Below are 27,198 nucleotides of genomic sequence, written 5' to 3'. Positions count from 1 at the left end.
AAATTAAAAAATTAAAAACTAAAAAAATGTAAATTCTAAAATATCTCAGAAAATATAAATCTCAGAAATTCTAAAATATATATCGAAATATCTTACATTTTAATCGAGCTATTCAAAGTATCGATGCTAAACAGTAAGGAGGATCACAAATTAATAGCATGAAGATACTTTTGCACGTATTGAACTATGAAAAGATTAATTATCCAAGACGTAGCTGTTTAATTTTTTATTTGAACCTCGTGCGCACAACGCATACAGCAAATGAAGTTTCTATGAAGTTCCCATAACTGAAGTGACAACATTTTTGTTGTGCCGAGACATAAAATCCGCATAAACAAAACAATAGACTTTAAGGTGTAAAAAAAGATTTGGTTAAATGAAGTTCTAGAAATTTAAAATCTCTGAATACCTATCGTCCTAACGCAATTTATGCACTTGATTTAAGAAACAGTATAGTAACCATCAATTCAGTTTCAGTAAATGGATATGAAAGCTCTGAAATTATTACATGTTAAAAAAATAATATAAAAAAACCTGCGTAATAATTCTGATTGATGAGGTACTATTTCATTCATTATAGATTGGACCCCGTATTTAAACTTAAATATATTGTACGTTTTCCTTTACTTTTTAATAATAGTTATTTTAATTTGCTAGGCTTTTCTGTTTTCTGTTATTTTTCTCGCCAGTACGTAAATTATTTAAGGTGAACGAGTGTATTTAAGCTTATATAGCGAAACGTTTAGTCAGAGCGTGGTTTCGCTACTGTGAGCTCACGCTGTTATTCCTACCAGCTGTTAACTTTGATATCGGCTTCGCATTCTTGACTCCAAATTTTTATCCTGCCGGTGCATGTTCTGAGTCAACCTGTTAGATTAAACTTAATTGTGTAGTCTTGCACTACTCTTACCTTTAAATTTACTATTACGTTACCTTTTAAGTTTTATATAATCAAAATTCTAGCTGTATTAACTAAATATTGTCTAAAAATTGCACACAAACTTTTGACACTCCGATCGCGATAAAAAAGGAAGGTGCAAATGTGGATGTTGTGCATTTCAGCGTTTTACAGCTAATCGTTTTTCAGTCACGTGCCATACATAAGTACGTACGTGCAGACGTCATGAAAAAAAAAAAAAAAAAAAAATCAATGTTGAATCCTTTTTACAATCCATTTTGGAATAAAAAGCCCTTTATTCTCTCAGTACATACACACGTCAAACAAAAAAATAGTCAAAATAGATATTTCCGCTGAAATCTGATACCCGAAATGTTTCGCGATTACAATGCTTCCTTCACTTTGTACAAGGATGTATAAATGTAAAGAAGTGACTAAATTTTCTTTGCCTGAAGGCGTCAAATACTCCTTGCTCCAGATATGAGAGCAGATCTCCCTTCAAAAGATGCAAATTTATTATATTACTTAGCAGGAAACGCACTGCCCTTCTTTTGTTAAAATTAGCACTAAATAATAACTACTTATGAAAAATATAAAAACTCAAATTTTAATATATTTTGTATCTACCATTTCATTGTTGCTAAACTTAGTTCTTCCAATCCATACAACTCTACTAAATATAACAGTACTTCCTCTCTGGATAAATGATACGATAGATAAAGATGCACAGATATTCGGTCCAAAGTTCAAGTCTTTAGGCGGAAAAAAAATCAGCGATAGTGCTACGATAATAAATTTCCTAGAAGATTTAGAATTATTATAATTGTCCCAGATTAAATCTACTTCGCCGACAGCGCATAAACCACAATAGAATAAAGGGATTCTTTAAAATTCACTCTATTTGTTTAACATAGCGACACTCTGGCACTAGGTTCACTTAACAGTATTATATTTCGCTCATATTATAACTCAGAATGCACAAAATGTATATCATTTAAAGAATAATCTAATCGTTGCCATATGTTCTTTTCAAATACTATAATAAAGCTAGAACTATGTATAAAAGAAATTAAGCAAACAAAACAAAAAAAAACAAAAAAAAAAGAAAGAAACAGTTTTTCACAGGCGATTGAGTATTTCTCATTCAATTAATTCAGTTCTCACTTCGCGAGAAGGCAAAAATACATAAAAACTCAAAATATCCATATTAAAAATTACGAAGTAAATCTCAAACGCTTATTTCCTCGAAAAAATTCCAGAAAGAATTAAGCATGATTTAATTGGCAATAATAAATGAATGCGTTATCTTTGTTGTTGCGAAGCTAAGTTTCTCTAGATTGGCAACAAATCCACTAGTCTCCTGATTAAAATGTAAACAATCAATGGCCGCCATTAAAAAAAGACTTGGCGGCAATTAAACAACTTTAAAAGTGCTGATAATTCTAAAAATATTGCACACATATTTACTAAAGGCATAAAATCCTTAACCGGAAGATAAAAACAACATAATACAATCATTTTTAAAGCAAAAAAATATACAATTTACAAACATATAAGAGTCAAGAAACTGAGATCAGTGAGCCTGGTAACAGAGTGGATATATATATAAATATATTTATATACGTTTGGCGGGGCCGATTGCAACCAAAATACGAGGTGCACATCTACATGTTATAGCAGTCCTATATACAAAATTTCAACGTTCTGAGGCTACTCGTTTTTGAGTTATGCGAGATACGTACGTACGTACATACGTTCGTACAGACGCCACGAAAAATTGTCTTCAGAATTCATTTTAAAGCAGTTTTATAATTTTTTTTGAAGGAAAAGAGTATTTTAGTCTGTCCTTACGTACAGATATCACGCAAAACCATCGTTAAATTGCATTCGATAGCGGTCAAAATGGATATTTTCGTTGAAATATACTGCCTGAAACTTTTCGCGATTACAATACTTCCTTTTTACTTCGTACAAGAAAGTAAAAAAAATCTTTAGCAATAACATTAAAAGTTTGGAGGCTCAACTGAAAGGCCTTGCAAAGATCGAAAAGTCAAAAGGATCCGAGGATCATTGATCTAGGAAGTTCACGACATACACTTTTTCAAGTCTCTGAAAACCGCGGCTTTTGTGCTTAAAATGAAATCACAACAATTTGCTACTGCTTCGCCTATATAAGCTCTTATCAAGATATTCGCTGGCAGAAACGAATGATCACAGAAAAAGTGTCACGCAAGAATGGAACAAGATTACATGCTGGGATAAGCACGAGCCATACATCAATCATTTAACTGCAGTAGAGTATTTTAAGGAGTCAAACGACATTTGAATGACACGAAGGATAAATGTTTTCACTCTTTTTCGCTCTTGTACGTTTCCCTTTATTAATTTAATATCTCTCCTTCAAATAAATATTTTTGGATACTTATGAAAGTAAAAATCAATATTAAAAATAAACATTAAAAAACACTTTTTCAGCCCAAAGGGGCAATTTGCCCAGAATGGCTATTAATTTCGTTTTCGCATTTTGCATTGGCTCACTATAAACGGCTTTTCTCTTTTCGTATTGTTGCCACTAAATATTAGAGCCTGCATTATATTTAAAAAAATTAAATAATCAAGAATCTGCATAAATATATAAATATATCTCGCATTGTGATAAAACAACGGTACCTAGAGCCATCAAAATTTGAATAACGTAATCTTCCATAGAATATGGGCATGTGGAAGCATTAGTTTGAATTTGAAATTTGTTTTATCATGGATTTCATATTTTGTAACACTTCAACGAATTTTTGATTAATAAACTAAAAGATTTCAAAGCGAGTAATGGCAACACTGTACGAAAAAAGAAAACATTTTTATCTCCAGAGCGCGTGTCTCTGTATCGGAAATTCTAGAGATATGCTCATTTTAAAATTATTTTGTGGTACTGCTGTTGAATTGAATTTTATGGTTTTAAGTACGAAGAACACGCTATTTAAAAAATAAAGGTGATACATAAAATGTTAAAAAAAAAACGGCTTTTTTGGGCGCAATATAAAATCTGAAAGCATTCAGACATTTTTTTTTTAATACACCTGAAGCTAAAAATATTAGTCATTTCATGCATTTTTCAGTCATTTACTTAAAAAAATATATACTATATCTCATTTGTTTTGTGTATTTTGATGCATACTTACCACAAAATATAAAATATTACTAAAATATCACAATTTTAGATCAAATTATGTGAAGTCACAAGACGGTACTATGATACAAATTTCGTGATGTAACTTTGAATGGGGGGGGGAGAACTCAAGATGGAGTTTTTCTCACCAATAAAAATCATTAAAATTTCATGATATTACTTCATAAAGCTGGCTCTATACTCTAATGTACGATTTTTTTATACATTTGAATAACTTTGAAACATAATTCATACTCATAAATGGTATGAAGTTTCTTAAGCATAAACTGATGAGAGAAATATATATTGTTAAATGTCTGTTTACATACTTGAGCTTTAATCGTGGGGAATTATGCCGAAATTGACTTTAACGTTGGGTGTGTTAGCTTTATTTACTAAATATCATGTTCTTCGCACGTGAAAAATAAAACTCAATTCAACAGAAACTTCACAAAATAATTTAAAAAGAGTATATCTTTAAAATTTCCAACGCATACACTCGCGCGTCGGAGATAATGTTTTTTTTTTTTTTTTTTTTTTTTTTTTTTGTACGGTGTTGCCATTATATCGCTCGTTATTTAAACTTACTTCACTTGTATATTCCTGAGGAGTAGACAGGCCAGATTCAGCGTAAGAAATGAAGTGTTCTTTTTTTTTTTTGTGTGCTGCCTTTATTTAATAAATATCATGTTCTTCACCTTCAAACCATAAAATTCAGTTCAATAATATCACAAAACAATTTAAAAAGAGCATATTTTTAGAATTTCCGACACACGCGGTTTCGCGCGCTGGAGATAAAAATAATCCCCCCCCGTATAGTGTTGCCATTGCTCGCTTTGAAATCCTTGAGTTTGTTAATCAAAATTTTGTTACAAAATATGAAATATTTTAAGTTTTACAAAATATGAAACATAAGTTTTACAAAATATGAAATAGATAAGAAACCAAATTCCAAATTCCACATTTGGGCTTTCATGTGCCCCAATTCGAGTGGATGACTATGTTATTCAAAATTGGATGTCTCGAGTTACCATTCTTTTTCATGGTAGCAGAAACATACATACATTTATGCAGATTCTCCATTATTTAATTTCTTTAACTATAATAGAGGGCTCTAATATTTGGTGGCAACAATTGGAAAAGTGAAACGCCATTTGAAGTGAACCAACGCAAAATGCCAGAACGAAATTAATAGCCATTCTGGCCAAATTGCTTCTTTGGGCTAAAAAATTCGTGACGATTAGATTAACTATTTAAATTAAAACGATCCGAAGAATAAAACATACTTATCATTTAAATCTATCAGTGCATTTTAACGTAAAATTTGATGAGAAAAATCTAATTAAAAGCTCATTTAGTTAAAATTTTTAATCGAGTCTCCGCCCTAAAAATGACACAATTTAATCACTGCTGTGAACATTTTAAATATGCCAAGTTTCTATATGCAAGGCCATTACACATTCACCACCGTAATAATCCTTTTCCCTGACGAGGGAGAGACGGTATCGCGTTTCAGGCTCTCTTCAGATACACATAGGCCGAAAATCAGCGTCCAGGTTGAATATCGACTCATCTGTAAAAAGCACGATGCTCCACTGAAATCAACACACGTTGTCTGCACCACATTAAACAGGCTTTCTTGTAAACTGTAATGAGCGGGACGTAAACGCGGGTGTTCGCAGATCATCACTTTACTGCTGGTACCTACTTCGAAGAGTATAAACCAGTAGATAAAAAAATGCCATAAGCCACTTGCGTATGTAAAAAAGTAAAGGTGCTTATTATAAGCACCACACCCGCAGGCGAAAAGTCCTAAACGACAAAGTCATACAATTTAGATATTAATCGTTCATCCTGATGCATCACGTGATAAGTTACTCTAAGCTATCCGCGAAGGTGATAAGCATCTTCGCTGTTTCAAAACCAGCTCTTAGCTTTTCTACGGAAGATTCTGCAGCCTGAATATTAGTAATTTGCTTAATAATGTTTTCGAGGAGTTTCTGAATTTTATCACCAAAAATCCAGTTGACTGCATCGTTAAATGTCTGTGGATGTTCTTAAGAGATCCCTTTACTTTTTCACTGCATAAAGTCTTTTCGGTAGTTTCAACTGTTTTTTCTTCTGCTTTGGTCAGATTGACGCGGGTGTTCTGGCACTGCAGCCGTATCTTATGAAGCCTTCGGTAACTGTAGACTACAAACTGACTGACTGGCAGGTTATTCCCGGCAATGCAGTCCTGTGAACTGCATATCCGGCTCTATCAAACTAGCCAGAATGGCGACATCACGATAAGTCAATCGTCACGTAAATATAGTAAATAGGAAGTGGCAAAAAGTAGGGGACCGGCATCATCCGGTCAGGAGAGCCATACAAATTATTTACAAATATATACGAAATTATCAAGTGGGAAAGTTTGAGTTACAGAGGTGGGCCGCGAATGGACGTAGGTCTTTATCCTCCATTAATATGACGTAGGTGAAAGTCTGGAAAATATTCATGTGATCCCACTTCCAATTTTGAATAACGTAAACCTCCACCTCAACATGGGCCCCTAGAAGTCCGAATTTTGAATTTCGAATTTCTTTTATTATATATTTCACATTTTGTAAAACTTTAATAAATTTTTTATTAACAAACTCAACGATTTCAAAGCGAGGAATGGCAACACTGTACAGAAAAAAACACTTTTTTTCTCCAACGCGTGATACAACTATTGGAAATTCTAAAGATATGCTGTTTTTAAATATTTTGTGATATTGCTGTTGAACTGAATTTTATGTGGTTTAGGTGCGAAGAGCGCGATATTTAATAAATAAATGTAACACACAAAACATAAAATAACGCACTTTGAGCGCATAAATCTTTGAGCGCATATAAAATCTGAAGGCTTTCATATTTAATATTTTTGAACAATATTTTTCTATTAATTATAATATGGGTATTCCTCTTTCTTGTGTTAACCGTCTACCGTCGAATTAACCGTGGGTTAACAGTGGACGCCGTTCCCGGTATTGCTCCAATAAACCGCAAATTGACTATAGACGCATCTACAATGTAACTGAACAATATTCAAACATTCAGTTACGCTGTAAATGCATCTATAGTCAATTATACCCGTTAACTGGATAATGAATTCTAACGGAATTGGACGCTAAGTTGAATAATTAGCTCTAATGCAGTTACTTTTATTTAAATTATTTTGAAACTGCTATTGCATTATGCGCGAATAGCATTCTTTCCAAATCGTTATATTTCCCCCCCCCCTCTTACACTGTCAACTAGCTAAAAGAAAATATAAATAATACAAGGGAAAAAAATTCTGCGCTGTACTTCTGGAATATTTGCTTTCGAAAACAACCCCATTTACTCCACACTTCGCTTTTCACTAATGAACTTATTTGTATCGCATACTAATAAATCTGATCCCTAAAAATATTACCAAGTAATTATAGAATAATTATTTTCATTTCTTAATTTAAGTATTCTTAATTTTCATCATTTCTAAGTCATAAAATTTTTTTAAAAAAACAGAAGAGTGAGTAAAAAATGTATATTCATAATACAGAATAACACACCACTTTTCTCTCAAAAACAAGTCATTTTAAAATACATTTCCATGGGAGAAATAACAGAAATAAATAATTTGCTAGATTAAATCACAAAAAAATTATTAATTTAGATAACGTTTCGCATTTTTACGAAACTGGGGATATTGGTAAATGGTTAATGGCATATGGTCTCATATATTTTATGTCTATTTCGAGATAGTATGATATAATAAATATATATAACTTTATACATAATTTTTTCAATTAATGCATACATAAAACATTGACATAAAAACATTCAATCACACAAAAATAATAAATTAATCAAATAAAACGAAGAAAGTAATGATAATGCGAGAAAAAAAAATCTTATTCACATTTTAAACTGTTTTCTCTTAACTAATATTCATTCTTTAAATTTTCTTTTTCAGCAAACAAAATTGATCAAAAATAACTTTTAGGTTCATAAATACCAACGTACAGTTAGTTCACTTAACTATAAAAATTACGCTACTTTTCACTTCTGTAGTTGCTTTGCTTTATATTAATTTTATCCACTTTCAAACATTTATTTTCCGTTTTGAGTCATCTATATCATATACAGCTGCCAAAAGTAAACACAAGCTGAAAAAAAACAGTTACGCTAAGGATATTTCAAGTGTTATTTTATAACAGCCAGCATACCAAATTTTTCTCACAATTGAATCAATTTTTCATACGATAATCAATGTTATTAAATTTTTGGGTACTTTTCCGTTTCGCCGGCGCAAATCTCGCCAAGCAGACTTTATTGGCGACAACATACAGTATACACATAAAAAATATTAAAAAAATTTTAGTTCTAAGAATTCTTTTTTTGAAGGCATAAACATTTTAATATCGCTTAAAACTTTATAAAAAGACAATAAATAAAGACAATAAATTTGTAAAAAGACATTAATTTAAGAATTTACTATGCTTTCATGGTTCAACATCCTAAGTCTCCGGTTCATATCATGTGACCCCAAACGATCTCATCTCACGTAAACTACTCTACAAAAATCTAATTCTATCAGTAATTATCTACATTAATTTCAAGTTAAATCTTAATTTGGAACACAAGTTTAAATGCAAGAAATATTTCAATGCGTACGAATAGCTTACTCAGAAATTATGTAAAACTGCAGTGCTTTACTTCACTAATGCATTCTCATTAGAATTGATAAATTTAACCCTTGACTTTCCTTTTCTATATTTTCGGCTTCGGGTAAGAGCTGTGATTGCATCCTAATTGACTTAATTACCGAAAATGGCCTTAGCCATAAAACTGATATATCTGATAAAAATTCTATGTAACTATATGCCAGTATTGAAAGAAACAATCAATCTGATAAGAAAAAGCTGCGACTTGTTTTGAAAATGAGGCGTAAAAGGTTACCAGCGAGAATATTCGTTTGGCATCCGTTGTACCATTATTGGCGACTTGCGCCGGCAAAACGGAAAAGTACCAATTTTTGCTTATAAATTTAAACAACATTAGCAAAAAAAATTTTTTTAATCTGAAAAACTTTCAGATTTTACATTACGTCAAAAGGGGCGTTTCTCTTTAACATTTGAGTTACTTTTATTTATTAAATATCATGTTCTTCGCACTTAAACCATAAAATTCAATTCAACAGCAATATCACAAAATAATTTGAAAACAGCATATCTTTAGAATTTCCGACAGACAGTCTGGCGAGCTGGAGATAAAAATGCTTCCCCCCCCCGTACAGTGTTGCCGTTGCTAGCTTTGAAATCGTTGAGTTTATTAATTAAAAATTCGTTAAAGTTTTACAAAATATGAAATAGATAATAAAACAAATTCCAAATTTGGACTTCCAGATTCCCATATTCCAGAGGATGCATACGTTATTCAAAATTTGATGTCTTTATGTAGGGTTGGTTTTTCATAGTGCGAGAAACATGCATACATTCATACAGATCTTCATTATTTAATTTTTTTAACTATATGCAGGGTTCTAATATTTGGTGGCAACAATTTGAAAAGTGTAACGCCGTTTATAGTGAACCAACGCAAAATGCCGAAACGAAATTAATAGCCCTTTTGGGCTAACAAATTAAATGTAATTTTTCTAAGCAACGTCGTTATCATTTTGGCTAAAATTTGAATAACTTCTGCCGGAAATAAATTAACAAACGACACAAATTTGAATACAGAAATGCCAAAATTCCAAAGGAAACTTTACCAGGAAAATGCATTTTTACAAAGCTCAAGAAACTCAAAAAATCGAGAAAATGTGCATTAAATCTAGATCGTTAAAAATGTTTGAAACTTATTTAAATTCCCTTAAAAATTAAAATTTACTTATACAGAAACGAAATAATACATACTTGTAATTAATTTAAATATTTAGATAAACACCATGTCACAAATCTGCAACCTCAAAGTGAAAGTAATATTCCAGAGCAGTTATCGCATTTACAGGATTCATCTAATATTAGCTGATAATCATTGCCACGAGAAGCTCAGAAAAAAGCAGTCTCAAGATATTTCGGTCCCAAAAATAACTCGATAAAAATTATTTCATATATATCTGGTAATCCAAGGAGACGGAAATATTCGCAGTGAAAATACAACAGTCAAATTCCATACCAAGCAAGGCAAACACTCACCCTTTATCTATTACTTTGCTAAACCATAACTATCTTCTCTTTACCCTTTAGCTAATGCTTCTACATACTCATCATTTCGATGATACGGAGGTAACTATAATTTTATTTCCGTAATGAAAATGCCTTGGTCTTTGGTCCAACGCAACACCGGGGACGAACGTCTGAGATTCAGTCAAAATCATAGTTATCCGAAGTTAAAAAATACAGGAGAACCCATACTGTAATTAACACGTCGTACTATAGAATTATATAGATCATATTACATCACTTATAATGAAATAATCATATCATATATTGTCCAAAATTGGAATACTAATTTTGCTTAAATTTGAATACTAATTTTGAATTTTTGACAAAATAATATAATATATTGTGCAAAATTTGAATACTAATTTTTCTGAAATTTCAATACTGCTTTGAATACTAATTTTGAATTTTTGACAATATAATATATTGTGCAAAATTTGAATACTAATTTTGCCGAAATTTCAATACTGCTTTGAATACTAATTTTGAATTTTTGACAGTAATAACATATATTGTCCAAAATTTGAATACTAATTTTGCTGAAATTTGAATACAAATTTTGAATTGAAAAATTTGAATACTAATTTTAATCCTTGCAGGAATGGTGCAAGAGAATTATTTAAATTTAATTTAACTTTACTATTTGTTCTTATGAAACAATATTATATATTGTTATATTATAATATTATATAATCAGTATTGCTATACATTATAAATCATAAACATTAATATACATAAAATTTATGTAAAATTATATAATAATTAATATTTTATAATAATAATGTATTATATAATATCAAATTGTATAACTCTATTATAATTAACAGAAAATTACTATTAACAATTTAAATATACTTTTTTCAAGCAGTTTAATTTGGATAGTAAGCTCATCTGTTTACGTAAACTAAGTAAACAATCAAAACAAAAAGAACATACTAACAGAAGAAAAAACATCATCAGGAATGGAGGAAACAATGTCATTGAGTTCAAACTAGCGTAAAATAGTCGCTTAAAACGTTTTTTTTTTTATTTTATTATTTTTTTGGGGGGGGGGGGTTAGTAAGATTTCCATGATTACGCAGTAAAGAACTTATATATATAAGCTACGGTTAATACGCCCACAGTTAATCAAGTGTTGAATGTGTATACAACTACTAAAGAAGTTCGTAACATATTTTTTTTTCTTGTAAGCCACATTTAACAAGACTTATCTTAGGCGTATGCTGCACATGTCGCAACAAGCGAACACACGCACATGCGAGTAGCAACAGTGCACTTATTTACGCCATCGAACAAAATTCTCCGGGGAGAGGAAAGGAATTGAAATAAAAAGAGCAAAGAGGAAAAGAAAAAAAAAAAAAGTACAATTTACCGAAATTTCCAAGATGCCGCTGTAGTAGAGTAGCAGGTTCCAAATGCAATCAATCCTTTACGCAAACGATCCTTCAGAAGGGGTGGGGGATGAACGGAACAACAAATACGAGCTGGGAAAGGGGGGAAAAAAAGGTGGAAGGCGAGCCGAGGCGGGATTACTTTATATTCGAGTCTACATTGACGCAATGCCAGTATTTACATGGTCTTCGCCGTCGTCATCATCAGGGTCGACTCTTTTTTTTTCCTGGAAACAGATGCGTGAGGCCTCTTTTGGGGTTCGAGCGCTGGAAACAAGCTCATTTATCGCAGCAAAGCGTCTTATCGCCGAAGCCTCCCTCGAGTATGCATTGTTTACTTCGATATAACAAGAACAACAAAAATGAAATAAAAAGTAAACGGACCAAATTAGCATATCTATGCATGCGTGGCCAGCCAATGAGAGAGGTGCTCAGTCATCCGGATGTGTGCGCTCCGCACCGCCTACGCCTGTGGCGAGCGCGCATACGGGACAGAGATAAGTAATAAAAAAATCGGGAGTAATACGGGGTGGGACCGCGGTAATTGATAACGGGAGGACTGGACTGTTCGTCTCTCTGTCTGCTAAGGGCACGGGCGGTCAGCGCACCGTTAAATTTAGGTGTTACTAACCCGAATAGATACAATTTTTCTTGATTCGCTATCACTACTTGAAACTTTACAGGCCAGATTGAATTTTGGATTACAGTAAACTCTCGATTAAGCGAGGGCGAATCAACCAGCTTTTTGTCTTACAAAAAAATAAAAATGATGTTTGTTTGGTGAAATGACACAAACGCATTATTATCACAAACCATCAGAGTAAAATACAGCTGGCTACTTCGGAGGGGGGAATAAAATAAAAAAAATTTTAAAAACGTAATAAAAGAAAAAAAAAAAAAAAAAAAAAAAAAGAAAGAAAGAAAAAAACATCCGAAAAGAAAAATGTCAGAGATTATATCAGTGGTAAGAGATGGTGTCACAGCACTTTGGAAATGTTTGTAATCACAAACAATAATCCGGAATATATTAACAATTTTTATATATTGCGGTGGATGATCCGGAATATATAAAAATTGTGAATGGTTGTTAAAGGCACTGCTCAAGTTCTCTTGTCATTGCTCTTTAACCCTTTCCGGCACACTACCTTTTAAAGTCGGAGTTTAGATTTAAAAAAAAAAAAAAGGTAGGCAGTCTAATTAGGCCTAGAGGAGTGCACAAGTAAAATTTTGTAAAGCTAGCACTTATCGTTTTAACTTTTTGAAGACGGGATGGCCATTATAGTGGCAATAGAGTCCTCTCTTTGAAAAGACGGGGTTGTACGTTTTAGTGGCCATGTCTTTTCCCCCCATTTTCCAGGCTGAAAAGTGGGGTGAAATGTCAAATTTGAAGTCCCTGGGGTTTCAACCACTTATCTCTTTCAAAGGTCTTCCTTTTGCGACATAGATGCATCCCTCTGAGAATCCATTAAACTACACACAAGAATCTTTGTCGCAAATAGGAGGTGATTTCTTAAAGGGGGAAAAAGCATTCGGCTCATAGGCAATTTGTGAATTTAGTTTTGAAGTTCAAGTTTCTTTGCTTATGGCAAAGCACTGGAGGGTTATCCCGTCCTTTGGTAGCTTTTACTGCTACCAAAGCCCCAACTTCAAAAGGTTAATTCTGTGGGTGTGCCCAAAGTGGCAAACTGATTGAATAGAGCTTCGAAAAGAGTGCAGAAACGAGCATTGTTGTCAATGAACTGACCGATGAGATGCGGAGAAACAAAGAATACAGACTCAAGTTGTCCTAGATTCCTCAAGAATCACAATTTGACTCAAGAATCAAGTTGTCCTAGTCCATCGGTGAGCCCGTCTGGGCACACCTAGGGTTCGCCGTTTGATTTTAGGCAAGATTTCAAAGTAAAAATTCAAAACTAATATAGAATAATGAGATAAACACATCAAAAAAAAATAACATAGACATTTCTTTTCAAACAATTCCTTTTATACCCTAAAAAAAATCTGGAAGATTTCTTTGAAAAATGAGGGTCTTAAAAAACGAAACATGGCTAAAATATATGGACTGGTTTGTGTTGAGCTGCCATCTACTATAAATAAAGAAGGTTCAGAGTAACCTATAAATCCTTTTTCATTCAATTTTTCTGTGAGTACAGAAGGAAATTTTTAGCTATGTCTAGACCGGGCACACTGTGTCGCAAAGGGTTAAAGCTATTTATAACTGAAATTCTTTTATTTCTAATTCTGTTTATTTTCCCGTTATTTACAATGTGTTCGTTTTGTTTTGTTGGCATAAGCAGTCTCCTTTATATCACCACTTGTTTAAATCAACTCCACGGGAGCTGTTAGTATCATTCAATGGCCAACAGATGACCGAACTTCGTGAAAGTGATGAGCCTCGAAAACATAAGTTCTCTGCGCAGAACCTATAAGGTAGTTTATTCCTACTTTCTGCATGCCTTTGTGGTGTAAAATGGAAGTATATTTGACGCGTATTCGAGAGGTCCACGGCTCAAATCCCGGCGAGGGTACTGCACATTTTTCACACTTCCAGCATCAAAAATCCTAATGACTCTACAAAACTAATAATTCTTTCAAAACATTAAATATATTTAAATGCTTAATTTTGGTTAACGCAGATTTATAATTCTGTTGCATACACAGCTGTATCAAAATTATACAGTGGTAATATAGACATATCCGGAATTTTCTCCCGCCTTCCTAGCGTGCCTTCGTGGTGTAGTGGTTCTGCACGCTGGGCCGGTATTCCAGAGGTCCGTGGTTCGATTCCCGGCGAAGACGGTTGCTAATTTTTCATCTCTCTTGCTTCCAAAAAATCCTAATGTCTCTACAACTAAACTGAAAAACAAAGGCATACTTTCTAGTAGCGTTGTTCTACTTTCGACAACACAGAAGATAATTTATTTTAAAATTGAGTTTCCTTGAATGAATATCATAGATATATTTGATTTCTAATGGTACTGTACATGGACTTGATTGATTATGACAATGCACATATGGGATACCTGCTTTAGAAAGGATGGTACAGAAAACAGGCTCATACTCACGTTAAATATGGAGAAAAAACACAAAATTCTCACGCGACTAGGCCATTCATCGGGAAAAGAACCCAAGATGAATTACCAGAGTTCAGACTGATCAGAAAAATCACGCAAAGATAATCAAGTATCAGATAAATCTCATAGGCAATTTGTGAATTTAGTTTTGAAGTTCAAGTTTCTTTGCTTATGGCAAAGCACTGGAGGGTTATCTACCTGACTTTCTAAACGAAACTGGCTCATATACACTTTACATATGGGGAAAACTACGAAAACGTTAATCTGTTCTTCAACGGCGCTCGTTATGCAGGTTACTATTTCCTGTAGATTACAGGAAATAGTTTTAATCGGTTCTCTGAGCTGATTCAATATCACAAACAGCGTAGAAAATTTTGTATCCCCCCCCTTAAGCAGATATACTTTTTTTATACTTTTCTCACCCTTTAAGAAATACATTTTGCCTTTGAACTATGAATTTCATGTCTCGCAGTTGATTTTTTTGCAGAATTACGGTCAAAAATCAGAAAACTTGCTTAAGTTTTGCCCATTAGTGTAATTAGTATCTCTACAACGAAAATAATGCGGGTTTTGAAACCATACAGGAAAATATGGCATGAATAACAAAACTTTTAACTTAACCCCAAAGAGAAAATATCACATTATGTGAGATCTAATGTGAATCCACATGTAAATTACGGAAATATTTCGTTGGGTGCACCGTAACTGATTCAACGCAGAGCGAGTACCTTTAAGGCTATATAACATTCCGGAAAAAAAAAAAAAAAAAATTAAAAGCATTCTAAAACTTAAGAGATTCTTCTTTCCACCTGATATATATGGAACTGATACATTGCTGGGGTCAGTCTTTTTGTATAAGCCTGTACATAATAAAAAAATCTGATGTGTACACCACATGACTTCCTTGTACGGAATATTAAATTATACGCATTTTTTCTTGCATTTCATTTAAACTTATTGGATTGAATTAAATCTACTTCGCCGACAGCGCATAAACCACAATAGAATAAATGCATTCTTTAAAATTCACTCTAGTATTTGTTTACCATAGCGACACTCTGGCGCTAGATTCACTTAACAGTATTATATTTCGTTCATATTATAATGCACAAAATTTATACCATTTAAAGAATAGAATTATCTAATCGTTGCCACGTGTTGTATTCAAATACTATAATAAAGCTAGAAAGATGTATAAAAGAAATTAAGCAAACAAAACAAAAAAGAAACAGTTTTGCACAGACGATTGAGTATTTCTCATTCAATTAATTCAGTTCTCACTTCGCGACAAGGTAAAAATACATAAAAACTCAAAATATCTATATTAAAAATTACGTAGTAAATCTCAAAGACTTATTTCCTCGAAAAAATTCCAGAAAGGATTAAGCATGATTTAATTGGCAATAATAAATGAAGGCATTATCCTTGTTGTTGCGAAGCTAAGTTTCTCTAGATTGGCAACAAATCCACTAGTTTGCTGTTTCAAATGTAAACAATCAGTGGCCGCCATCATAAAAAAGGCTTAGCGGCACTTAAACTAATTTAAAATTGTTGATAATTCTAAAAACATTGCATACAGATTTACTAAAGGCATAAAAACCTTAACCGGATGATAAAAATAACATAATTCAATCATTTTTAAAGCAAAAAATGTACAATTTACAAACATATAAGAGTAAAGAAACTGAGATCACTGAGCCGGGTAACAGAGTGGATTATATATATAAATATATTTATATACGTTTGGTGCGGCCGACTGCAACCAAAATACGAGGTGCACATCTACATGTTATAGCAGTCTTATATGCAAAATTTCAACGTTCTGAGGCTACTCGTTTTTCAGTTATGCGAGATACGTAAGTATGTACATACGTTCGTACAGACGCCACGAAAATTTCTCTTCAGAATTCATTTTAAAGCAGTTTTATAATTTTTTTGGAGGAAAAGAGTGTTTTATTCTGTCCTTACGTACAGATATCACGGAAATACATCGTTAAATTGCATTTGAAAGAGGTCAAAATGGGATATTTTCGATGAAATATACTTCTTGCAGTTTCTAGCATTAGAAGTGCTACTAGTTTCGAAACTCAAATCGTCGAGACATTAGGTTGTTTCGAAGCAGGAATCGTGAAAAATGAGCAATGCCCTCACCAGGACTCGAACCACGGACCTCTCGAATACGCGCCGAGCGTGCTAACCGCTACACCACGAAGGCATGCTAAGAAGGTGGAAAAGATACGTTATAACTTTTTGTCCGTGTCATTTTTGTGTCACAATCCCTTTTCAAATTTGTGCCAGGCAATCTTATCGTGATATATTTTTTATTAAAAAAAACTGAAGAATATGTATGTAAGTATGTATGTTTCTCCGACTGTGGGAAATCGACGGCAATTAGAGCCCCGATATACGAAGTCTTCCACTTATGCCGGAATTCTCATTTTGAATTCCGATCATGTTTTTGATATATTTCATATTTTGTACAAATTTAACGAATTTCATTTTGTTTCATTTGAATTTCATTATAATTTGTTCAACAAACTCAGCGATTTGAAAGCGAGAAGTAGCAGCATTGTTCGAAATAAAATATTTTTATCTCGAGCGCTCCATACTGTTGCCATTCGGTAAAATGTAAGATATTAATCTTTCAGTTTACATCTACCAATGCGGCTATTTGAAAGCAATGAGTTACCACTGCCTCAAATAAAATACTTACTATCTACCCGTATCCCAGCATGTTGTCATTCAGTAAAGCGCAAGATATTTAACTTACGCTGTATAATTAATATATATATTAATTTAATAATATTATTACGTTATTTTCTTCCTTCACTTCACGTTCGTACGGCGTTCGTGCAGATTTGGAGTGAATAATGACAATACTTCTTGATGAAGTATCGAAACCCACTTTATTGGCCAATATTATTCAAGACACCTCGAATATTACGTTTACAGTAGTCGAAGATCGACTATAAACTCGCTGGGACCATCAGCGACACGGCCTTCAGGTTATCAGACTATAACGGTGGAGACAGCTTCACTGCAAAGCACCAGAATACAGCTCCCGACTCTTCTTGGTCGTTCTCGGAACTCCACGTACTCTCGAAACTCTCCACGCTGCAACTCGCGATGTACTCGACGACACACAAAGCACAGATTCCCGACTCTTCGGCAAAGAATACGTATTGTTAAGAAGGAAAACTTCGCAGCAGCAGGAGTGGCTCCCTTCGGAAAAGGAAACAGCTGCGCATACGTGAAATATCTGTCGCCAAGAAAGCGCCAAAGCTCGAAGCTGATGTCGAAGTTGGAACAGGTTTGACGGTCACGTTTATCAATAGTTTTAAGCTGTGTGACTTCATTTTTTCTCTCCATATTGACGGATATAAAATGGCATCAAACTGCGATATGGATAATGCAAATTCAGCAGCCAGTGAAAGTGAAACTTCACCTAATTTCCTTATTCATCTTAACCCGTGTTCCTCAATTTCATGTACACGTCGCGGAGGAAGAAAATCTCGGCCAGGTCCGGTACATCACAGAGGGGAAAATTCTCGCCAACACGTTCCGTCGCCAAATCTCTTGACAAATTTTTCCTCTTCTTTCTAGCGGCGTAGAAGACAAATTGGTTTACATTATGTCTATGGGCCCTTTCCTTCGTTACACAGACGTTCTTTGTCTTCGGTTCAGTCGTTCCCGGAGCTCAACACGCTCTCTCGACGACGCACTAACCGCAATACGATGAGTTTTGATGCACTTGAAGACCCACTCAGCACTCGCTGCCCGGCTGTCAACTCGACCGACTCCGCACGAACTAACTCGAGACGTTACCTCGCACTCTAGACGACGCACACTAACTCGCACTGCGGACTAGCAGGGTTTATATAGTAGCTTTCGGCTTGCGGTCGAGAACATTCTGGGCTAAACCGGTAAGATTTCGTTCCAGAAGGTTCTCCAACCGTCCATGGCATATCGCCAATTTGGCGATTTCTCGCCAAATACGGCAAACCCGCCTTCCTTTGCCATGTTATGGCAACCCTAAACCTGCTTTGCGGGGAAGCCATTTTACCGCGCCTGGACATTTCGTAGCAATATTATAATCTTTCTGTTACTGAGGTAAAGTGACTGAAAAGCTGTAAACGCAGTTCTTAAAAATATTTTTACTACATTTTAATTTGATTGATTTAAACAAAAAAGAACATTTAAATCATGAGATGTCAAATTAGAAATATGAAATATTTTTATAACATGACACTGGTTGGACTCATTAAAATTATTATATACTTTTTCCCTGATAGCTCCTTTAGGCGGCTGAGCGCTCCAGTGGCTAGTTTGCAGAAGCGAATATAAAGAAATATTAACTTTCTAATCAGGAATTTTAAAGATATTGTTGCGTGAGCACGGGTTTGCAATAGATTGTACGCACACAGATCCTACACAACCGGCCACCGAGATATTTCTAGTACTTTCTGCTTCTCGAAATTACTGGAAAGCAATACGAGGCTGGAATTACGGTTACAGCTAACATAGTGGTCAATTACAATTTTAACACATATTACGGTGATATAGAGACCGGACCAAAATGACCGGTCCATGTACGTCGCCAAATGGTCGCCAAATTTGGCTATTGGTTATTTCTCGCCAAATTTGGCAATGAAATAAGTTCCTAAAACCGTCGTCAGCTTGGCGATATCTCACCAAATTATCGAAAGACCCATTTACTAAATATTAAATGCACTTACCTCTGCATTCTTACTTTTCGGGCATAGCTTTTCTTTAGATTTTTAATGTTAATCAGAAAAGAAAGAATATAAAGATAAAGAAATAAAACAATTTTAGTTATAATTCTACTAAAATTACCTATCCAAGTACAAAATTCGTAACAGTATGCTGTTTTTAAATATTTTGTGACTTTTCTCTTCAGTTTTATGTGACGTAAGTGCGAAGAAAACTATGCTTAATAATAAAGCTAAAAACACAAAAAAAAAAATTGTATTAAGAATCAATTGTATACAAGAAACATTTTCTCAGATTTTTAGGTTAAACTTATTTATATCCCTACTGCATTTAAATAACTACATAAAGTTCCTAGCCTTCACAGGCAGCATCATAAGAGTTTTCAGGATCAATATTTAAGGCACCAAAATCACGAAAAAGTAAGCTTGTTCGTATTTAATTTCCAAAGAAATCTGTTATACATTGCTCGTCATTAAAAGTGCGGTTTTGATACATTGCCTAATTTCATTCATCGTAGTCAAGAATGATGCATAATGTGTCAATCGCTGTCATGACGGATGTCATGAAGACATATGATGCATCAATCACAGACCAGATGTGTTCATTAGATGAAAAATCTTTTGAATATGAAGGCCAAGAAGTTAGGACATACAAAAATTGTTGGTCATTGAATACCACATGCTGACGCGCATCACTGCATTGTTAAATAGCGCCAGACAGGTCTTTTAAGACAAAGGAAAGCAATAGATTGTATAACCTTAGAGGCATACTGGTATGGCGATATATCATGCAGGTTTTGCACATTCTACTGTCATAGCACCTTCAAACATAGATGTGGTGTTCGCTTGTAAAGACTACATCATGTCATTTATCGCTCTATTTACGATGCCTTCGTGGAGGTCTTTCTAAGGGAACTGGTTCGTGTACACGTTACACATGAGGAAAACAGCGAAAACACCCATGCAGCCAGCCCGTTCGTGGGATTGGAACCTCGGACCGAACTACCAGTGTTCAGCGACTTTACCGCTCGGCCGCTGGTGGGCTCTCTCTGAATTAAAAAAAAAAGAGAGACGGGGGGCACAGTTCTATATCTCCCGTTCTATTGACCAGACTGACGAAATTTAACTTGCGTTTTTCATGTCTCAAAACTGCGAATTAGGATATATATTACCTTTACGTATAGCACCGTTTTAACAACGGTATTTTTGACACGAAATCGGACTTTTTCTGAAGTGACATACCCATTGTTTTCCATATTTAAATTTCACCAGTTATCATAATAAAATTATGCCTATAATTATAAATTTTGTAAAATTTGGTGAGAAACTTACAGAGAAATTCAGACGCACTTTTTTTTTTTTTTCCAGTTTTCGCCAAGAATAATTCACTTGGAAAAATTCTTAATTTATAGAATCCTATTTTCCTTCCCCTTTCATTGTGCACGGGCGGAAAAAAAGGTGCAAAGTTCATTCTTTCGAATGATTTCAACTAAGTGCGTAAACCACATTTGGCATCATTATCGCTAATAACAAATATGCCAAATTTCAAAACGCGCCACTATATCAATTCACGCATATCTTCGGAAATTTTGAATAAAAACCTGTAATTTTTTTACAGGTGTGCTTAGAAATACATCTACTTTAAGGTGATGTTTACCATCATAGTTTTATAGATTATGATACAAAACTTTTTTCGAAAAATTTATAAAAACTACTAAAAATAAAAATAAATCAGAAAAAAATCTGCGAACTTAATTTGCCTTGAACCTAAATTTCGAAATGTGAACAGAAGACTCAAGTATGTTTAATAAAAAAAGGAATATTAATAAATACATACCACATTCAATTAACACCGAGGAGCTAAAATTTTGGGAACCAGTTTTTTAAAAGCCCCACTACTCGTGCAATTTTTACAAAAAGTGACGAGTTGAAGAATCGAAATATATATATATATATATAAGGAAACGTCCTTTTCAGGAAAAGTCCAATTTTCTGTCAGAATACCTATCTTAGAACAATGCTATCTAAATCTAATATACATCCTAAGTCGCGCTTTCGAGACATGAAAAACGCAAGTTAAATTTCGTCAATCAGCCCAGCAGAAAGGGAGATATAGAACTGCCGCTCCTTTTTTGTGCAAGGTGTACTGACACTAATTACTGTTCAACGCAAGGACACTAAATACTGTTCAACACAAGGATACTAATTACTGTTCAACATAAGGACACTAATTACTGTTCAACACAAGGACACTAAATACTGTTCAACACAAGGATACTAATTACTGTTCAACATAAGGACACTAATTACTGTTCAACACAAGGACACTAAATACTGTTCAACACAAGGACACTAATTACTGTTCTACACAAGGACACTAATTACTGTTCAGACACTAATTACTGTTACAAGTTGGTGATGTGTCTGTATGATCTGCAATAGTCATGTGCACAAGACTATCCTCTTCCTCAATGATCGGGCGAGATTCTTCGTGTTGGTTTAGTTCGCCTCTTTTCGATCCACATATAAGATTATTCGCAACAATATTCCTGCATTTCTTCCAATACGAGTTTCAGAAACTTGGATGGATAATTCACAATCTCTATACGCCCCAGTTTTTTTGCACTCAAAGTAGAAATCCTGATACTATGGATGCTGTAATCTTCGACAACGATGAACAAACAGAATTCCGATGCATAACAGCGGGTCTCTGGTCTAACCTTTAATATTGCTTCCAGGAAGTGCTACTAGCTCATATTACTTGCATATTGCCTCAACGCATCACAGTTGATCTCGTGTCCTCTCATGCTCAACGCATCACGCAATTTCGAGTCGATAAGATCGTTCCTTCTATTTCTCGTGAGAATCTTAAAATGCTACTGCATATTTTCAAAGGCTTTTCTCACTCAGTAAGCAGAGTTGTCAACAAAACAATATGAAACAAAATGTAATAAATAAAGAAATGAAATGTTTTGAAGTTTCTCCTTTAAAAGCGACGCAAGTACTAAGCCCAACATAGTAATAATACACTCTTACTACTACATTACTATTAAGGATTTAACATAAAATTACTGGTCAGAAACTAAACGTTAAGCTTTACAAATTGTTTACTAGTAAACAATATGAAATTTACATTTTTACAGACTTTCTGAGAAATGATTACAAAAGCATGACTATACAAATTTCAGTGGTGAAATTTTAATTTTTATTCGATCACGGTTCTGAAACGCGTCACTACTACTGGGAGGAAACAAAATAATAATAATAATAATAATAATAATAAAAATTGGATGACGGAACAAATTCTAAATTTAATTCTTATAAAATAGGTCACGTACAAATCAAATTGCTATGATAAAAAAAGATATTCTCAATATCAAAAACAGAGAATATATACGAGTAGCTTAGGGCAATGTCCTGCAAAACACATGCACCTAGTGATTTGAATAATTAAAAAAAAAAAAAGAAAACTATGAATTTTTTAAAAAAAGAAAAAAATTTGAAAATTTAACATTTTAATGGTCGCTCAAAAGGGCTCCTTTTAAGTTTAATATGGTGTACAGACTATCAATAGAGATGGTCCACGTGAAATAGAAATATTTTACTTGATAATGCTACACAAATGTTTCATTTTTTTTTATTATTATGTTATCCCATTTCGAACCTAATAGTACCTTTAGGGTTTTAAAAAAGTACTTCCAACATGATAAACAGTATATCACCGTGAAGATCATTTTATAAGAAATTCAAAATATTTTACGGATTTTAAATACCAGCATTATTTTATAGAATTCCCATTGAAATTCAGCCTCGATAAAATACTTAATGCAAGAAAACAATAATTACGGCGACTGTGTTCTTTCTTGCTTTTTAAGCCTCAAAATTTTTGTTTATAAGTTACTAATATTAAACATGAGCTTTTCATAATTTGAAAGAATCGTGCCCTCTTTTTGAACTTTCCCAACTTTTTGAGATTTTCCCAGACATCATGAGAAAAGTTTACCTTTTCCTTGACGAACTTTCATTTCCATGATTTTCCACGACTTTCCAGAAGGGCAGAAACTCTGCTTTAAATGTTATGATTAATTTGGGGAAGATGGAAAGAAAATTGACAAGTGTCCCAGGACCTTTTCAATAAAGCTACATACCAATAGCATCTTCCAATGAATAGTATCGTCTCTAATTTCAATGCGTCCAGCAATATACTTCGGTAAGAAAATACACAATATAAAGCCTAGCCTCACAAGCCTCGCAACAATGTCTTTCAAATCTGACCACTCTCTTTGCCATGAGTCTTAGACTCAATCCAGACTATGTCTGAATTATCTTTAATTTATTTTAGATAAAATACACTAGTCTGGTCGTATGACTCGATGTTGGCTTGAATAAGAGCTGTCTCATATAAAACTGATTGGAAGAACCGTCTCTACAAACAATTTCTCTTGCAAACACTATGCAAGTCTAAAGACAAACTGCGACTTGTAAATAGTGTTTAAAAAGAAAGTAAGCGTTTTTCTTTCCAGCTGTTAGAAATGCAAATATTCAAAGGAAATAGTTAAAGAGGGCCACCCAGTTTGAAAGAGTGAAGTTAAAAAAAAGGTACGGACGCCCTGACTAAACAAAGCTCGGAGACGTTACAGCGCCCGTGGGCAAAATCACAACAGCCAATGAGATAAAAGCTTTATCTGTCACTGGTGATTTTAAGCTAACATTTTTCATGCAGGGATAAGCTATAATGTTTAAAGGCGTATGCTACTGAATCATTGATAAGCCGGTTTCAGGTGTAAATTTCTGGCACAGAAGAATGGTACTTTAAAGGAAAAAACATGAAAAATCTGAAAGGTTTCATATTTTAACAATTGCCCAGAAGGGTTTGCTAAGGTTCTTCATACGCTTCTGAGCTCGCAGTCTACCAATCTACTATTGCACTCACTCCTGCTGACCTCCACCCCCTTTTTTGCCCCCCCTTTTAAAAGTTTTATTATTAAAGCACCGTTTTCTCCGCACTTACATCACACACAAATACAAAATTACAACAGAAAAATTACAAATATTTTAATAGCATCATATGTTTAGAATTCCAGATGCAGTGTTACTTGAAATCTTGAGTTTGTCAATCAAAAGTTCGTTTAAAGTTGGGCAAAATATGAAATGGATAATAAAACAGATTCGAAATTCAAAATTCTAGGTGTCCATGTTCGGGTGCATGACTCCGTTATTCAAAATTTGACGTCTGTTAAGTACCGTATTTTTCTCACAAGGCGAGAAACATACATATATTCATGCAGGTTCTTAATTATTTAATTTCTTTAAAAATAGTACAGGACGATAATATTTGGTGGCAACAATTTGAAAAGTGATACAGCCTTTTATAGTAAGTAGTGGTCGCCAAGTGGGCGTAATTCATTAAATTTTTAAGTTTGAATGCTATTGAGGTCCTTTTGTCAAACTGTATACCTCTATAATCACTGCATATACATATTTTTTTTAAATTTCGTTCTATTACGTCAGCTGCGAGAAGAGTGTACAAATATGTCATTATGCATTAATTTTTATTTGAAAAATACGAACAATAGAAAAAATGAGGTATAGCTTGGCTAAGCTACATTTAAAAAACAATAACACGGTTTTATGACATTTCCTAGTTTTTTTTTTTTTTTTTTTTTTTTAATTGCTATACCGTTTAAGTTTCGCTGAGGCTATACAGTTAATTTTCCTATCTTTTTCAAATTATATAAAATTTAAATAAAATAGTAATACAAAAAAAATTAAAAATGAAATAAAGAATACATGCTTCGTATTTTTAGTCCAAAGGGATTTGAATCCCGAAGGACTATTAGTTTCGTTTTTGCATTTTGCGTCGGACTCATAAATGTCGGTTCACTTTTCAAACTGTTGCCACAAAATGTTAGAGTCCTGCATTATATTTGAAGAAATTAAATAATGAAAAATCTGCATAAATGTATGTATATTTCTCGTATTGTGATAAAACAACGGTACATAGAGTCATCGAATTTTGAATAACGTAATCCTCCAACGAATATGAGCATGTGGAAGACCAAATTTGAAATTTGAAATTTGTTTTATGATCGATTTCCTATTTTTTAAAACTTTGACGAATTTTTGATTAACAAACTCAAGGATTTCAAAGCGAGCAATGGCAACGTTGTGCAGAAAAAACATTTTTATCTCCAGCGCGTGAGTCTCTGTATCGGAAATTCTAAAGATATGCTCGTTTTAAAACTATTTTGCGATATTGCTGTTGCACTGGATCTTATGGTTTAAGTGCGAGGAACATGATATTTAATAAAGAAAGGTAACACACAAAATGTTAAAAAACGCCCCTTTGGACGTAATTTAAAATCTGAAACATTTAAGATTTTTTTTTTTTTAACATTTTTATTGAAACATATTCATGTAACGTAAGATGTGTTTAAATGTTAGAAATCTCCGCTGATGAAACTTTATTAATATCGGTAGCGTTAACAACTTTATCTAGCTTATTTAAAGAGAGTAAAATGTGAGCACGAGGCAATCCTCTGTTTTAAAACTCAGTTGTGTAAATGAGTGCTTCAACTTTACCGATGATATTTTTTAGTGTAAGATTACTAGAACATTCAGCGAATTATTGCTCCTAATGTTTTTTAACTATTAGCATAATCTACAACTCAAATGCAAAGTTAAATCAGTGTTTTACAAAACGCAAAATGATAACGAAAGCTAAAAACAAGGCGACTTGTCTTGGTGCTGTAATTCCCATTATTTATGTCCTTTGAACCTCAAACCTACGAATACCTGGGTCAGATCTGATGCAACTCACAGGAGTTGGATCTCATACAAGGGGAACTACTTAAATACCGTAGTTCCCCTTGTATGAGATGCACCTTGATTTTGAGACCCGAAAACTGAAAAAAAATTATGAATTATTTGGTTGACAAGACTGGTTATTATTAGCCTGCAGGATACAGTTTAATAGGAGAAAAACATTATATAAAGCTATTGAAATCAAAGTTTATTCAATATATAACTTCTTATCAGTGTCAGAATTGCCAACCATTAGCTGGACCTCATCTATGTATTTCCTAAAGAACACAATAAGATAAGACGCAGTTTCCCAAATGCCTTGTAACAGCTCACCTTTGTTGCAGACAGTCTTGTCCTAAAATTATCTGTAGGTTAAAGGTGACTTAGTATACACTCAGGGAAGAAGCTTCTTAGTTAGGAACTAGAAACGATATCATTTGAATTCTTCAAACTATTTCGTTCGTTTAATGAATGAGGGGGGGGGAGAAATTATTGTGAATCTCAAATGGAATTATTTTTTTTTCCCTTCCAAAGAAACAAGTGAGCGCGAAGATCTTGGGCATTCTAAGTGTTTAATATGCACGCACCTTATGCGTCGCCACCCCTGGTTTCATTCGCCGCTATGCCACCGTTTTATAAGACGCCATCCAGTTTTTTGACACGATTTTTTTTTAAGCGCGTTTTATATATCGGATAATATAGTAATTTACCAAGCAGAACCAATAACTCTCGATATCTCCTCTAAAATACCTGAAGGCGACTTACGTAGACAGAACGGCAACAAGGCATGCATGCAATTTCAAATAAGCTCTTGGTTAAAGATAAATATTTCTTTTACACTACGCCACCTATCATTCACTTGTTATAACTTTCTGGTTGTAACTTTCTGGTTTTAACGAGTATCG

At 33.7% G+C, this 27,198-nt stretch overlaps 1 protein-coding gene across 4 annotated transcripts in view; it reads right to left on the bottom strand.

Annotated features, from left to right (window-relative positions):
• Positions 1-27,198, bottom strand: part of LOC118189526 (uncharacterized) — a 1,222,747-nt gene that overhangs the window by 1,131,254 nt on the left and 64,295 nt on the right. Inside the window, exon 1 of one of the 4 annotated variants that reach the window (XM_085816472.1) lies at positions 11,667-12,020. The exons of 2 other annotated variants lie outside the window; for them this stretch is intronic. The gene's annotated coding sequence lies outside the window, so the exon portion shown is untranslated. Of the gene's footprint in view, positions 1-11,666; positions 12,021-27,198 lie in introns of those variants that run through there. One more of the 4 variants, XM_085816475.1, reaches the window with a different exon arrangement.

The sequence above is a fragment of the Stegodyphus dumicola genome, chromosome 5, assembly GCF_044657685.1.
Source record: "Stegodyphus dumicola isolate Sdum_Otavi_A_Nest chromosome 5, ASM4465768v1".
NCBI lineage: Eukaryota > Metazoa > Arthropoda > Arachnida > Araneae > Eresidae > Stegodyphus > Stegodyphus dumicola.
Note: the sequence above shows the minus strand (reverse complement) of the source record. Positions and strands in the feature narration are given on the sequence as shown.